Source organism: Hyla sarda, unplaced genomic scaffold (genome assembly GCF_029499605.1).
Source record: "Hyla sarda isolate aHylSar1 unplaced genomic scaffold, aHylSar1.hap1 scaffold_318, whole genome shotgun sequence".
Taxonomy (NCBI): Eukaryota; Metazoa; Chordata; class Amphibia; order Anura; family Hylidae; genus Hyla; species Hyla sarda.
In genome coordinates this window covers 322355-337961 of record NW_026609912.1, presented here as the reverse complement: position 1 = coordinate 337961, position 15607 = coordinate 322355, and the positions used below count along the sequence as shown (strand labels likewise).

At 46.1% G+C, this 15607-nt stretch overlaps 7 non-coding genes across 7 annotated transcripts; all 7 read right to left on the bottom strand.

Moving 5' to 3' along the window:
* Positions 1 to 245: 245 nt before the first annotated feature.
* LOC130329506 (U2 spliceosomal RNA) lies at positions 246 to 436 on the bottom strand. The gene has a single exon (XR_008873065.1). It is a non-coding gene; the product is annotated as a U2 spliceosomal RNA (small nuclear RNA).
* Positions 437 to 2515: 2079 nt separating this feature from the next.
* LOC130329515 (U2 spliceosomal RNA) lies at positions 2516 to 2705 on the bottom strand. The gene has a single exon (XR_008873073.1). It is a non-coding gene; the product is annotated as a U2 spliceosomal RNA (small nuclear RNA).
* Positions 2706 to 4791: 2086 nt separating this feature from the next.
* On the bottom strand, positions 4792 to 4981 carry LOC130329518 (U2 spliceosomal RNA). The gene has a single exon (XR_008873076.1). It is a non-coding gene; the product is annotated as a U2 spliceosomal RNA (small nuclear RNA).
* A 2071-nt stretch (positions 4982 to 7052) lies between these two features.
* On the bottom strand, positions 7053 to 7243 carry LOC130329505 (U2 spliceosomal RNA). The gene has a single exon (XR_008873064.1). It is a non-coding gene; the product is annotated as a U2 spliceosomal RNA (small nuclear RNA).
* A 2089-nt stretch (positions 7244 to 9332) lies between these two features.
* On the bottom strand, positions 9333 to 9523 carry LOC130329504 (U2 spliceosomal RNA). Its single transcript, XR_008873063.1, has one exon. It is a non-coding gene; the product is annotated as a U2 spliceosomal RNA (small nuclear RNA).
* Positions 9524 to 11609: 2086 nt separating this feature from the next.
* On the bottom strand, positions 11610 to 11800 carry LOC130329502 (U2 spliceosomal RNA). The gene has a single exon (XR_008873062.1). It is a non-coding gene; the product is annotated as a U2 spliceosomal RNA (small nuclear RNA).
* Positions 11801 to 13889: 2089 nt separating this feature from the next.
* On the bottom strand, positions 13890 to 14080 carry LOC130329501 (U2 spliceosomal RNA). The gene has a single exon (XR_008873061.1). It is a non-coding gene; the product is annotated as a U2 spliceosomal RNA (small nuclear RNA).
* Positions 14081 to 15607: the final 1527 nt, after the last annotated feature.

Below are 15607 nucleotides of genomic sequence, written 5' to 3'. Positions count from 1 at the left end.
GCACAGGTGTGCTGGCTACTCAAATGATCCAATTAAGGAGGCCATTTAGTCAGCAGCAGCAGAAGTCCTGTGCCTGGACGCTCCAACAGCGGCCAGACACAAGCAGAAGCAGAAGCAGCAGCAGCACCACCTTTTGTTTTTTGGCTGCAGCAGCAGCAGCAGCAAGGCCCACAGGGCTGGCTAGCTGGCTAGCCAGCAAGCAGGTAGCAATGAAAGTAGGAATCTTTCTTTTTAACCCTGTAAGGGGGTGGTGCACTGTACCCGAAGATACTGCCATATCGGGTCAATGCATAGGGCGACGGAAGCAAGCTTCGAAATCGGCCCCCGTTCTCAAAAATCCATTTAATATATGGTCCCCAGATAGGGGACGTATCAGATATTAAACTGATAAGAACAGATACTACACTTGATCTTAGCCAAAAGGCCGAGAAGCGATAACCGTGAAAGGGGCGGCCCAACAAGGTCCCCCTTCATGGGCACTATCACTGCTTGCTGTCAGGGAGGCTGCCAGACAATTTTCCATGCACACTCTGGGCTGGGGGGCAGTCAACCACCAGTACACACAGCAGAACCTAAACCCATACCATTATTGCTAAGCAGCAAGACAGGGGCCCATTGCACTCCCACGGGGCCTTTTTAAATGCAATCCATAACCCGGATTTGCCAGGAACCCTTCTTACTCCTCCTACTTGCATGTGACACTGGGCTTAGGATCTGCATAGGAAAACACACACACAAGCACACACCTACCTTTGTTGCCTGCAGATGCCTCCTTGGCTGTCCCCAAACGGTATCAAACCAACACCCACGGGAAGCTGTAAGCATAGAGGACATGCCTGCACCCCATTGGACTTAAACTGTGTGGGTTAAACCCGGGTTATTTGACAACCTATGGCGGGTGATGGTTCTGCTCAGGCAGAGCAGTGCTGATGCTCCTCATAAAGCTGTCGCTGCTGTGAAGGTTCTAGGTGACATCACAAATCCCTATGGTTACATACACAACAAAGCTGGGTTGTTGTTGTTTACACTCTGCAAGGCCTGTGGAAGTGAGTGACATCATAGCACTGTAGTTCTGAGGGTTCTAGATGGATGCAACAATCTCCTGTTGCTTCTATGAAGGCCATAATAGACGACATCACCAAACAGCTCCATAGTCACATACACAGCAAAGGAGAGATGTTGTTTACACCTAGTGATGTCAGTGGTATTGAGTGACATCACAGCACAGTGCTAAGGCTCCTGGGCCTGGACACAGCAGCGGCTGCAATATCTCAACGGAGAATACGTTTATATATATGTGTGTGTGTGCGCGTATAATATATATATATATATATATATATATATATTTCTCCGCCGAAATCACTTTTAAACCCATTTCCACCTTTTTTTCCCTTCTCTTCCTCTTACTTTTTTTTCACGTTTTTTTTACGTTTTTTCTCCTTTTCGCCTCTTTTCTGGGCGTATTATTCTTCTTTTTCTTCTTTTTTTTCGTCTAATGCATACCCCATCAGTGCAGCAATGCTTATTCAATACCGCCAGCAGATGGAGACACTGGGGGATAATTTTCTAAGGATTTATACTGATTTTTCCTGTCTGAATTTGTCGCACAGAAAGTTGCAGGCCAAATATGTGTGACATTTCTGCGACTTTAGCTTCTAGAGCATTTTTACAACATTATACATAGGTGCTGAATACATAAAAAGCGACTGTTCAGCGACAGACAAGTCGCATCGGCTGAAAGTAGGCCAGAATGTCAGTCCATGTTGGAGCAGGTTTAGATACAGTCTAAAGCATAGATCTCAAAGTCTGTGCACAGAATTTAGCAAGGGCCTCGCACCTTCTGATGCATCAGGTAGGTGCACAATAGCATAGCCTAACCCTCTGTACTTTGGTCTATATTGATGCGGGACATAGACAGCCAGCTGATGACCAATCCATTAGTGCAATGGATGGCTGGAAGCATTTGTCTTTGCCTTTGCAATACCACAGAAGCAATGCATGGTCAATGTACAGCAATGACACACCTGTGTGAACAGCCAGGAGACCCCCCCCCCATGTTATGTTACATAGTTACATAGTTAGTACGGTCGAAAAAAGACATATGTCCATCAAGTTCAACCAGGGAATTAAGGGGTAGGGGTGTGGCGCGATATTGGGGAAGGGATGAGATTTTATATTTCTTCATAAGCATTAATCTTATTTTGTCAATTAGGAACATTCAGCACCCACCCGCTATCAAGGCAGCTGCCTATCATGTCATGCCCTACCTGCACAGGTGTGCTGGCTACTCAAATGATCCAATTAAGGAGGCCATTTAGTCAGCAGCAGCAGAAGTCCTGTGCCTGGACGCTCCAACAGCGGCCAGACACAAGCAGAAGCAGAAGCAGCAGCAGCACCACCTTTTGTTTTTTGGCTGCAGCAGCAGCAGCAGCAAGGCCCACAGGGCTGGCTAGCTGGCTAGCCAGCAAGCAGGTAGCAATGAAAGTAGGAATCTTTCTTTTTAACCCTGTAAGGGGGGTGGTGCACTGTACCCGAAGATACTGCCATATCGGGTCAATGCATAGGGCGACGGAAGCAAGCTTCGAAATCGGCCCCGTTCTCAAAAATCCATTTAATATATGGTCCCCAGATAGGGGACGTATCAGATATTAAACTGATAAGAACAGATACTACACTTGATCTTAGCCAAAAGGCCGAGAAGCGATAACCGTGAAAGGGGCGGGCCCAACAAGGTCCCCTTCATGGGCACTATCACTGCTTGCTGTCAGGGAGGCTGCCAGACAATTTTCCATGCACACTCTGGGCTGGGGGGCAGTCAACCACCAGTACACACAGCAGAACCTAAACCCATACCATTATTGCTAAGCAGCAAGACAGGGGCCCATTGCACTCCCACGGGGCCTTTTTAAATGCAATCCATAACCCGGATTTGCCAGGAACCCTTCTTACTCCTCCTACTTGCATGTGACACTGGGCTTAGGATCTGCATAGGAAACACACACACAAGCACACACCTACCTTTGTTGCCTGCAGATGCCTCCTTGGCTGTCCCCAAACGGTATCAAACCAACACCCACGGGAAGCTGTAAGCATAGAGGACATGCCTGCACCCCATTGGACTTAACTGTGTGGGTTAAACCCGGGTTATTTGACAACCTATGGCGGTGATGGTTCTGCTCAGGCAGAGCAGTGCTGATGCTCCTCATAAAGCTGTCGCTGCTGTGAAGGTTCTAGGTGACATCACAAATCCCTATGGTTACATACACAACAAAGCTGGGTTGTTGTTGTTTACACTCTGCAAGGCCTGTGGAAGTGAGTGACATCATAGCACTGTAGTTCTGAGGGTTCTAGATGGATGCAACAATCTCCTGTTGCTTCTATGAAGGCCATAATAGACGACATCACCAAACAGCTCCATAGTCACATACACAGCAAAGGAGAGATGTTGTTTACACCTAGTGATGTCAGTGGTATTGAGTGACATCACAGCACAGTGCTAAGGCTCCTGGGCCTGGACACAGCAGCGGCTGCAATATCTCAACGGAGAATACGTTTATATATATGTGTGTGTGTGCGCGTATATATATATATATATATATATATATATATATATATATATATATTTCTCCGCCGAAATCACTTTTAAACCCATTTCCACCTTTTTTTCCCTTCTCTTCCTCTTACTTTTTTTTCACGTTTTTTTACGTTTTTCTCCTTTTCGCCTCTTTTCTGGGCGTATTATTCTTCTTTTTCTTCTTTTTTTTCGTCTAATGCATACCCCATCAGTGCAGCAATGCTTATTCAATACCGCCAGCAGATGGAGACACTGGGGGATAATTTTCTAAGGATTTATACTGATTTTTCCTGTCTGAATTTGTCGCACAGAAAGTTGCAGGCCAAATATGTGTGACATTTCTGCGACTTTAGCTTCTAGAGCATTTTTACAACATTATACATAGGTGCTGAATACATAAAAAGCGACTGTTCAGCGACAGACAAGTCGCATCGGCTGAAAGTAGGCCAGAATGTCAGTCCATGTTGGAGCAGGTTTAGATACAGTCTAAAGCATAGATCTCAAAGTCTGTGCACAGAATTTAGCAAGGGCCTCGCACCTTCTGATGCATCAGGTAGGTGCACAATAGCATAGCCTAACCCTCTGTACTTTGGTCTATATTGATGCGGGACATAGACAGCCAGCTGATGACCAATCCATTAGTGCAATGGATGGCTGGAAGCATTTGTCTTTGCCTTTGCAATACCACAGAAGCAATGCATGGTCAATGTACAGCAATGACACACCTGTGTGAACAGCCAGGAGACCCCCCCCCCCCATGTTATGTTACATAGTTACATAGTTAGTACGGTCGAAAAAAGACATATGTCCATCAAGTTCAACCAGGGAATTAAGGGGTAGGGGTGTGGCGCGATATTGGGGAAGGGATGAGATTTTATATTTCTTCATAAGCATTAATCTTATTTTGTCAATTAGGAACATTCAGCACCCACCCGCTATCAAGGCAGCTGCCTATCATGTCATGCCCTACCTGCACAGGTGTGCTGGCTACTCAAATGATCCAATTAAGGAGGCCATTTAGTCAGCAGCAGCAGAAGTCCTGTGCCTGGACGCTCCAACAGCGGCCAGACACAAGCAGAAGCAGAAGCAGCAGCAGCACCACCTTTTGTTTTTTGGCTGCAGCAGCAGCAGCAGCAAGGCCCACAGGGCTGGCTAGCTGGCTAGCCAGCAAGCAGGTAGCAATGAAAGTAGGAATCTTTCTTTTTAACCCTGTAAGGGGGTGGTGCACTGTACCCGAAGATACTGCCATATCGGGTCAATGCATAGGGCGACGGAAGCAAGCTTCGAAATCGGCCCCCGTTCTCAAAATCCATTTAATATATGGTCCCCAGATAGGGGACGTATCAGATATTAAACTGATAAGAACAGATACTACACTTGATCTTAGCCAAAAGGCCGAGAAGCGATAACCGTGAAAGGGGCGGGCCCAACAAGGTCCCCTTCATGGGCACTATCACTGCTTGCTGTCAGGGAGGCTGCCAGACAATTTTCCATGCACACTCTGGGCTGGGGGGCAGTCAACCACCAGTACACACAGCAGAACCTAAACCCATACCATTATTGCTAAGCAGCAAGACAGGGGCCCATTGCACTCCCACGGGGCCTTTTTAAATGCAATCCATACCCGGATTTGCCAGGAACCCTTCTTACTCCTCCTACTTGCATGTGACACTGGGCTTAGGATCTGCATAGGAAACACACACACAAGCACACACCTACCTTTGTTGCCTGCAGATGCCTCCTTGGCTGTCCCCAAACGGTATCAAACCAACACCCACGGAAGCTGTAAGCATAGAGGACATGCCTGCACCCCATTGACTTACCTGTGTGGGTTAAACCCGGGTTATTTGACAACCTATGGCGGTGATGTTCTGCTCAGGCAGAGCAGTGCTGATGCTCCTCATAAAGCTGTCGCTGCTGTGAAGGTTCTAGGTGACATCACAAATCCCTATGGTTACATACACAACAAAGCTGGGTTGTTGTTGTTTACACTCTGCAAGGCCTGTGGAAGTGAGTGACATCATAGCACTGTAGTTCTGAGGGTTCTAGATGGATGCAACAATCTCCTGTTGCTTCTATGAAGGCCATAATAGACGACATCACCAAACAGCTCCATAGTCACATACACAGCAAAGGAGAGATGTTGTTTACACCTAGTGATGTCAGTGGTATTGAGTGACATCACAGCACAGTGCTAAGGCTCCTGGGCCTGGACACAGCAGCGGCTGCAATATCTCAACGGAGATACGTTTATATATATGTGTGTGTGTGCGCGTATATATATATATATATATATATATATATATATATATTTCTCCGCCGAAATCACTTTTAAACCCATTTCCACCTTTTTTTCCCTTCTCTTCCTCTTACTTTTTTTTCACGTTTTTTTACGTTTTTCTCCTTTTCGCCTCTTTTCTGGGCGTATTATTCTTCTTTTTCTTCTTTTTTTTCGTCTAATGCATACCCCATCAGTGCAGCAATGCTTATTCAATACCGCCAGCAGATGGAGACACTGGGGGATAATTTTCTAAGGATTTATACTGATTTTTCCTGTCTGAATTTGTCGCACAGAAAGTTGCAGGCCAAATATGTGTGACATTTCTGCGACTTTAGCTTCTAGAGCATTTTTACAACATTATACATAGGTGCTGAATACATAAAAAGCGACTGTTCAGCGACAGACAAGTCGCATCGGCTGAAAGTAGGCCAGAATGTCAGTCCATGTTGGAGCAGGTTTAGATACAGTCTAAAGCATAGATCTCAAAGTCTGTGCACAGAATTTAGCAAGGGCCTCGCACCTTCTGATGCATCAGGTAGGTGCACAATAGCATAGCCTAACCCTCTGTACTTTGGTCTATATTGATGCGGGACATAGACAGCCAGCTGATGACCAATCCATTAGTGCAATGGATGGCTGGAAGCATTTGTCTTTGCCTTTGCAATACCACAGAAGCAATGCATGGTCAATGTACAGCAATGACACACCTGTGTGAACAGCCAGGAGACCCCCCCCCCCCATGTTATGTTACATAGTTACATAGTTAGTTGTCGAAAAAAGACATATGTCCATCAAGTTCAACCAGGGAATTAAGGGGTAGGGGTGTGGCGCGATATTGGGGAAGGGATGAGATTTTATATTTCTTCATAAGCATTAATCTTATTTTGTCAATTAGGAACATTCAGCACCCACCCGCTATCAAGGCAGCTGCCTATCATGTCATGCCCTACCTGCACAGGTGTGCTGGCTACTCAAATGATCCAATTAAGGAGGCCATTTAGTCAGCAGCAGCAGAAGTCCTGTGCCTGGACGCTCCAACAGCGGCCAGACACAAGCAGAAGCAGAAGCAGCAGCAGCACCACCTTTTGTTTTTTGGCTGCAGCAGCAGCAGCAGCAAGGCCCACAGGGCTGGCTAGCTGGCTAGCCAGCAAGCAGGTAGCAATGAAAGTAGGAATCTTTCTTTTTAACCCTGTAAGGGGGTGGTGCACTGTACCCGAAGATACTGCCATATCGGGTCAATGCATAGGGCGACGGAAGCAAGCTTCGAAATCGGCCCCCGTTCTCAAAAATCCATTTAATATATGGTCCCCAGATAGGGGACGTATCAGATATTAAACTGATAAGAACAGATACTACACTTGATCTTAGCCAAAAGGCCGAGAAGCGATAACCGTGAAAGGGGCGGGCCCAACAAGGTCCCCTTCATGGGCACTATCACTGCTTGCTGTCAGGGAGGCTGCCAGACAATTTTCCATGCACACTCTGGGCTGGGGGGGCAGTCAACCACCAGTACACACAGCAGAACCTAAACCCATACCATTATTGCTAAGCAGCAAGACAGGGGCCCATTGCACTCCCACGGGGCCTTTTTAAATGCAATCCATAACCCGGATTTGCCAGGAACCCTTCTTACTCCTCCTACTTGCATGTGACACTGGGCTTAGGATCTGCATAGGAAACACACACACAAGCACACACCTACCTTTGTTGCCTGCAGATGCCTCCTTGGCTGTCCCCAAACGGTATCAAACCAACACCCACGGGAAGCTGTAAGCATAGAGGACATGCCTGCACCCCATTGGACTTACCTGTGTGGGTTAAACCCGGGTTATTTGACAACCTATGGCGGTGATGGTTCTGCTCAGGCAGAGCAGTGCTGATGCTCCTCATAAAGCTGTCGCTGCTGTGAAGGTTCTAGGTGACATCACAAATCCCTATGGTTACATACACAACAAAGCTGGGTTGTTGTTGTTTACACTCTGCAAGGCCTGTGGAAGTGAGTGACATCATAGCACTGTAGTTCTGAGGGTTCTAGATGGATGCAACAATCTCCTGTTGCTTCTATGAAGGCCATAATAGACGACATCACCAAACAGCTCCATAGTCACATACACAGCAAAGGAGAGATGTTGTTTACACCTAGTGATGTCAGTGGTATTGAGTGACATCACAGCACAGTGCTAAGGCTCCTGGGCCTGGACACAGCAGCGGCTGCAATATCTCAACGGAGAATACGTTTATATATATGTGTGTGTGTGCGCGTATATATATATATATATATATATATATATATATATATATATATATTTCTCCGCCGAAATCACTTTTAAACCCATTTCCACCTTTTTTTCCCTTCTCTTCCTCTTACTTTTTTTTCACGTTTTTTTTACGTTTTTCTCCTTTTCGCCTCTTTTCTGGGCGTATTATTCTTCTTTTTCTTCTTTTTTTCGTCTAATGCATACCCCATCAGTGCAGCAATGCTTATTCAATACCGCCAGCAGATGGAGACACTGGGGGATAATTTTCTAAGGATTTATACTGATTTTTTCCTGTCTGAATTTGTCGCACAGAAAGTTGCAGGCCAAATATGTGTGACATTTCTGCGACTTTAGCTTCTAGAGCATTTTTACAACATTATACATAGGTGCTGAATACATAAAAAGCGACTGTTCAGCGACAGACAAGTCGCATCGGCTGAAAGTAGGCCAGAATGTCAGTCCATGTTGGAGCAGGTTTAGATACAGTCTAAAGCATAGATCTCAAAGTCTGTGCACAGAATTTAGCAAGGGCCTCGCACCTTCTGATGCATCAGGTAGGTGCACAATAGCATAGCCTAACCCTCTGTACTTTGGTCTATATTGATGCGGGACATAGACAGCCAGCTGATGACCAATCCATTAGTGCAATGGATGGCTGGAAGCATTTGTCTTTGCCTTTGCAATACCACAGAAGCAATGCATGGTCAATGTACAGCAATGACACACCTGTGTGAACAGCCAGGAGACCCCCCCCCCCCCATGTTATGTTACATAGTTACATAGTTAGTACGGTCGAAAAAAGACATATGTCCATCAAGTTCAACCAGGGAATTAAGGGGTAGGGGTGTGGCGCGATATTGGGGAAGGGATGAGATTTTATATTTCTTCATAAGCATTAATCTTATTTTGTCAATTAGGAACATTCAGCACCCACCCGCTATCAAGGCAGCTGCCTATCATGTCATGCCCTACCTGCACAGGTGTGCTGGCTACTCAAATGATCCAATTAAGGAGGCCATTTAGTCAGCAGCAGCAGAAGTCCTGTGCCTGGACGCTCCAACAGCGGCCAGACACAAGCAGAAGCAGAAGCAGCAGCAGCACCACCTTTTGTTTTTTGGCTGCAGCAGCAGCAGCAGCAAGGCCCACAGGGCTGGCTAGCTGGCTAGCCAGCAAGCAGGTAGCAATGAAAGTAGGAATCTTTCTTTTTAACCCTGTAAGGGGGTGGTGCACTGTACCCGAAGATACTGCCATATCGGGTCAATGCATAGGGCGACGGAAGCAAGCTTCGAAATCGGCCCCCGTTCTCAAAAATCCATTTAATATATGGTCCCCAGATAGGGGACGTATCAGATATTAAACTGATAAGAACAGATACTACACTTGATCTTAGCCAAAAGGCCGAGAAGCGATAACCGTGAAAGGGGCGGGCCCAACAAGGTCCCCTTCATGGGCACTATCACTGCTTGCTGTCAGGGAGGCTGCCAGACAATTTTCCATGCACACTCTGGGCTGGGGGGCAGTCAACCACCAGTACACACAGCAGAACCTAAACCCATACCATTATTGCTAAGCAGCAAGACAGGGGCCCATTGCACTCCCACGGGGCCTTTTTAAATGCAATCCATAACCCGGATTTGCCAGGAACCCTTCTTACTCCTCCTACTTGCATGTGACACTGGGCTTAGGATCTGCATAGGAAACACACACACAAGCACACACCTACCTTTGTTGCCTGCAGATGCCTCCTTGGCTGTCCCCAAACGGTATCAAACCAACACCCACGGGAAGCTGTAAGCATAGAGGACATGCCTGCACCCCATTGGACTTACCTGTGTGGGTTAAACCCGGGTTATTTGACAACCTATGGCGGTGATGGTTCTGCTCAGGCAGAGCAGTGCTGATGCTCCTCATAAAGCTGTCGCTGCTGTGAAGGTTCTAGGTGACATCACAAATCCCTATGGTTACATACACAACAAAGCTGGGTTGTTGTTGTTTACACTCTGCAAGGCCTGTGGAAGTGAGTGACATCATAGCACTGTAGTTCTGAGGGTTCTAGATGGATGCAACAATCTCCTGTTGCTTCTATGAAGGCCATAATAGACGACATCACCAAACAGCTCCATAGTCACATACACAGCAAAGGAGAGATGTTGTTTACACCTAGTGATGTCAGTGGTATTGAGTGACATCACAGCACAGTGCTAAGGCTCCTGGGCCTGGACACAGCAGCGGCTGCAATATCTCAACGGAGAATACGTTTATATATATGTGTGTGTGTGCGCGTATATATATATATATATATATATATATATATATATATATATATATTTCTCCGCCGAAATCACTTTTAAACCCATTTCCACCTTTTTTTCCCTTCTCTTCCTCTTACTTTTTTTTCACGTTTTTTTACGTTTTTCTCCTTTTCGCCTCTTTTCTGGGCGTATTATTCTTCTTTTTCTTCTTTTTTTTCGTCTAATGCATACCCCATCAGTGCAGCAATGCTTATTCAATACCGCCAGCAGATGGAGACACTGGGGGATAATTTTCTAAGGATTTATACTGATTTTTCCTGTCTGAATTTGTCGCACAGAAAGTTGCAGGCCAAATATGTGTGACATTTCTGCGACTTTAGCTTCTAGAGCATTTTTACAACATTATACATAGGTGCTGAATACATAAAAAGCGACTGTTCAGCGACAGACAAGTCGCATCGGCTGAAAGTAGGCCAGAATGTCAGTCCATGTTGGAGCAGGTTTAGATACAGTCTAAAGCATAGATCTCAAAGTCTGTGCACAGAATTTAGCAAGGGCCTCGCACCTTCTGATGCATCAGGTAGGTGCACAATAGCATAGCCTAACCCTCTGTACTTTGGTCTATATTGATGCGGGACATAGACAGCCAGCTGATGACCAATCCATTAGTGCAATGGATGGCTGGAAGCATTTGTCTTTGCCTTTGCAATACCACAGAAGCAATGCATGGTCAATGTACAGCAATGACACACCTGTGTGAACAGCCAGGAGACCCCCCCCCCCCATGTTATGTTACATAGTTACATAGTTAGTACGGTCGAAAAAAGACATATGTCCATCAAGTTCAACCAGGGAATTAAGGGGTAGGGGTGTGGCGCGATATTGGGGAAGGGATGAGATTTTATATTTCTTCATAAGCATTAATCTTATTTTGTCAATTAGGAACATTCAGCACCCACCCGCTATCAAGGCAGCTGCCTATCATGTCATGCCCTACCTGCACAGGTGTGCTGGCTACTCAAATGATCCAATTAAGGAGGCCATTTAGTCAGCAGCAGCAGAAGTCCTGTGCCTGGACGCTCCAACAGCGGCCAGACACAAGCAGAAGCAGAAGCAGCAGCAGCACCACCTTTTGTTTTTTGGCTGCAGCAGCAGCAGCAGCAAGGCCCACAGGGCTGGCTAGCTGGCTAGCCAGCAAGCAGGTAGCAATGAAAGTAGGAATCTTTCTTTTTAACCCTGTAAGGGGGTGGTGCACTGTACCCGAAGATACTGCCATATCGGGTCAATGCATAGGGCGACGGAAGCAAGCTTCGAAATCGGCCCCCGTTCTCAAAAATCCATTTAATATATGGTCCCCAGATAGGGGACGTATCAGATATTAAACTGATAAGAACAGATACTACACTTGATCTTAGCCAAAAGGCCGAGAAGCGATAACCGTGAAAGGGGCGGGCCCAACAAGGTCCCCTTCATGGGCACTATCACTGCTTGCTGTCAGGGAGGCTGCCAGACAATTTTCCATGCACACTCTGGGCTGGGGGGCAGTCAACCACCAGTACACACAGCAGAACCTAAACCCATACCATTATTGCTAAGCAGCAAGACAGGGGCCCATTGCACTCCCACGGGGCCTTTTTAAATGCAATCCATAACCCGGATTTGCCAGGAACCCTTCTTACTCCTCCTACTTGCATGTGACACTGGGCTTAGGATCTGCATAGGAAACACACACACAAGCACACACCTACCTTTGTTGCCTGCAGATGCCTCCTTGGCTGTCCCCAAACGGTATCAAACCAACACCCACGGGAAGCTGTAAGCATAGAGGACATGCCTGCACCCCATTGGACTTACCTGTGTGGGTTAAACCCGGGTTATTTGACAACCTATGGCGGTGATGGTTCTGCTCAGGCAGAGCAGTGCTGATGCTCCTCATAAAGCTGTCGCTGCTGTGAAGGTTCTAGGTGACATCACAAATCCCTATGGTTACATACACAACAAAGCTGGGTTGTTGTTGTTTACACTCTGCAAGGCCTGTGGAAGTGAGTGACATCATAGCACTGTAGTTCTGAGGGTTCTAGATGGATGCAACAATCTCCTGTTGCTTCTATGAAGGCCATAATAGACGACATCACCAAACAGCTCCATAGTCACATACACAGCAAAGGAGAGATGTTGTTTACACCTAGTGATGTCAGTGGTATTGAGTGACATCACAGCACAGTGCTAAGGCTCCTGGGCCTGGACACAGCAGCGGCTGCAATATCTCAACGGAGAATACGTTTATATATATGTGTGTGTGTGCGCGTATATATATATATATATATATATATATATATATATATATATATATATTTCTCCGCCGAAATCACTTTTAAACCCATTTCCACCTTTTTTTCCCTTCTCTTCCTCTTACTTTTTTTTCACGTTTTTTTACGTTTTTCTCCTTTTCGCCTCTTTTCTGGGCGTATTATTCTTCTTTTTCTTCTTTTTTTTCGTCTAATGCATACCCCATCAGTGCAGCAATGCTTATTCAATACCGCCAGCAGATGGAGACACTGGGGGATAATTTTCTAAGGATTTATACTGATTTTTCCTGTCTGAATTTGTCGCACAGAAAGTTGCAGGCCAAATATGTGTGACATTTCTGCGACTTTAGCTTCTAGAGCATTTTTACAACATTATACATAGGTGCTGAATACATAAAAAGCGACTGTTCAGCGACAGACAAGTCGCATCGGCTGAAAGTAGGCCAGAATGTCAGTCCATGTTGGAGCAGGTTTAGATACAGTCTAAAGCATAGATCTCAAAGTCTGTGCACAGAATTTAGCAAGGGCCTCGCACCTTCTGATGCATCAGGTAGGTGCACAATAGCATAGCCTAACCCTCTGTACTTTGGTCTATATTGATGCGGGACATAGACAGCCAGCTGATGACCAATCCATTAGTGCAATGGATGGCTGGAAGCATTTGTCTTTGCCTTTGCAATACCACAGAAGCAATGCATGGTCAATGTACAGCAATGACACACCTGTGTGAACAGCCAGGAGACCCCCCCCCCCCCATGTTATGTTACATAGTTACATAGTTAGTACGGTCGAAAAAAGACATATGTCCATCAAGTTCAACCAGGGAATTAAGGGGTAGGGGTGTGGCGCGATATTGGGGAAGGGATGAGATTTTATATTTCTTCATAAGCATTAATCTTATTTTGTCAATTAGGAACATTCAGCACCCACCCGCTATCAAGGCAGCTGCCTATCATGTCATGCCCTACCTGCACAGGTGTGCTGGCTACTCAAATGATCCAATTAAGGAGGCCATTTAGTCAGCAGCAGCAGAAGTCCTGTGCCTGGACGCTCCAACAGCGGCCAGACACAAGCAGAAGCAGAAGCAGCAGCAGCACCACCTTTTGTTTTTTGGCTGCAGCAGCAGCAGCAGCAAGGCCCACAGGGCTGGCTAGCTGGCTAGCCAGCAAGCAGGTAGCAATGAAAGTAGGAATCTTTCTTTTTAACCCTGTAAGGGGGTGGTGCACTGTACCCGAAGATACTGCCATATCGGGTCAATGCATAGGGCGACGGAAGCAAGCTTCGAAATCGGCCCCCGTTCTCAAAAATCCATTTAATATATGGTCCCCAGATAGGGGACGTATCAGATATTAAACTGATAAGAACAGATACTACACTTGATCTTAGCCAAAAGGCCGAGAAGCGATAACCGTGAAAGGGGCGGGCCCAACAAGGTCCCCTTCATGGGCACTATCACTGCTTGCTGTCAGGGAGGCTGCCAGACAATTTTCCATGCACACTCTGGGCTGGGGGGCAGTCAACCACCAGTACACACAGCAGAACCTAAACCCATACCATTATTGCTAAGCAGCAAGACAGGGGCCCATTGCACTCCCACGGGGCCTTTTTAAATGCAATCCATAACCCGGATTTGCCAGGAACCCTTCTTACTCCTCCTACTTGCATGTGACACTGGGCTTAGGATCTGCATAGGAAACACACACACAAGCACACACCTACCTTTGTTGCCTGCAGATGCCTCCTTGGCTGTCCCCAAACGGTATCAAACCAACACCCACGGGAAGCTGTAAGCATAGAGGACATGCCTGCACCCCATTGGACTTACCTGTGTGGGTTAAACCCGGGTTATTTGACAACCTATGGCGGTGATGGTTCTGCTCAGGCAGAGCAGTGCTGATGCTCCTCATAAAGCTGTCGCTGCTGTGAAGGTTCTAGGTGACATCACAAATCCCTATGGTTACATACACAACAAAGCTGGGTTGTTGTTGTTTACACTCTGCAAGGCCTGTGGAAGTGAGTGACATCATAGCACTGTAGTTCTGAGGGTTCTAGATGGATGCAACAATCTCCTGTTGCTTCTATGAAGGCCATAATAGACGACATCACCAAACAGCTCCATAGTCACATACACAGCAAAGGAGAGATGTTGTTTACACCTAGTGATGTCAGTGGTATTGAGTGACATCACAGCACAGTGCTAAGGCTCCTGGGCCTGGACACAGCAGCGGCTGCAATATCTCAACGGAGAATACGTTTATATATATGTGTGTGTGTGCGCGTATATATATATATATATATATATATATATATATATATATATATATATTTCTCCGCCGAAATCACTTTTAAACCCATTTCCACCTTTTTTTCCCTTCTCTTCCTCTTACTTTTTTTTCACGTTTTTTTACGTTTTTCTCCTTTTCGCCTCTTTTCTGGGCGTATTATTCTTCTTTTTCTTCTTTTTTTTCGTCTAATGCATACCCCATCAGTGCAGCAATGCTTATTCAATACCGCCAGCAGATGGAGACACTGGGGGATAATTTTCTAAGGATTTATACTGATTTTTCCTGTCTGAATTTGTCGCACAGAAAGTTGCAGGCCAAATATGTGTGACATTTCTGCGACTTTAGCTTCTAGAGCATTTTTACAACATTATACATAGGTGCTGAATACATAAAAAGCGACTGTTCAGCGACAGACAAGTCGCATCGGCTGAAAGTAGGCCAGAATGTCAGTCCATGTTGGAGCAGGTTTAGATACAGTCTAAAGCATAGATCTCAAAGTCTGTGCACAGAATTTAGCAAGGGCCTCGCACCTTCTGATGCATCAGGTAGGTGCACAATAGCATAGCCTAACCCTCTGTACTTTGGTCTATATTGATGCGGGACATAGACAGCCAGCTGATGACCAATCCATTAGTGCAATGGATGGCT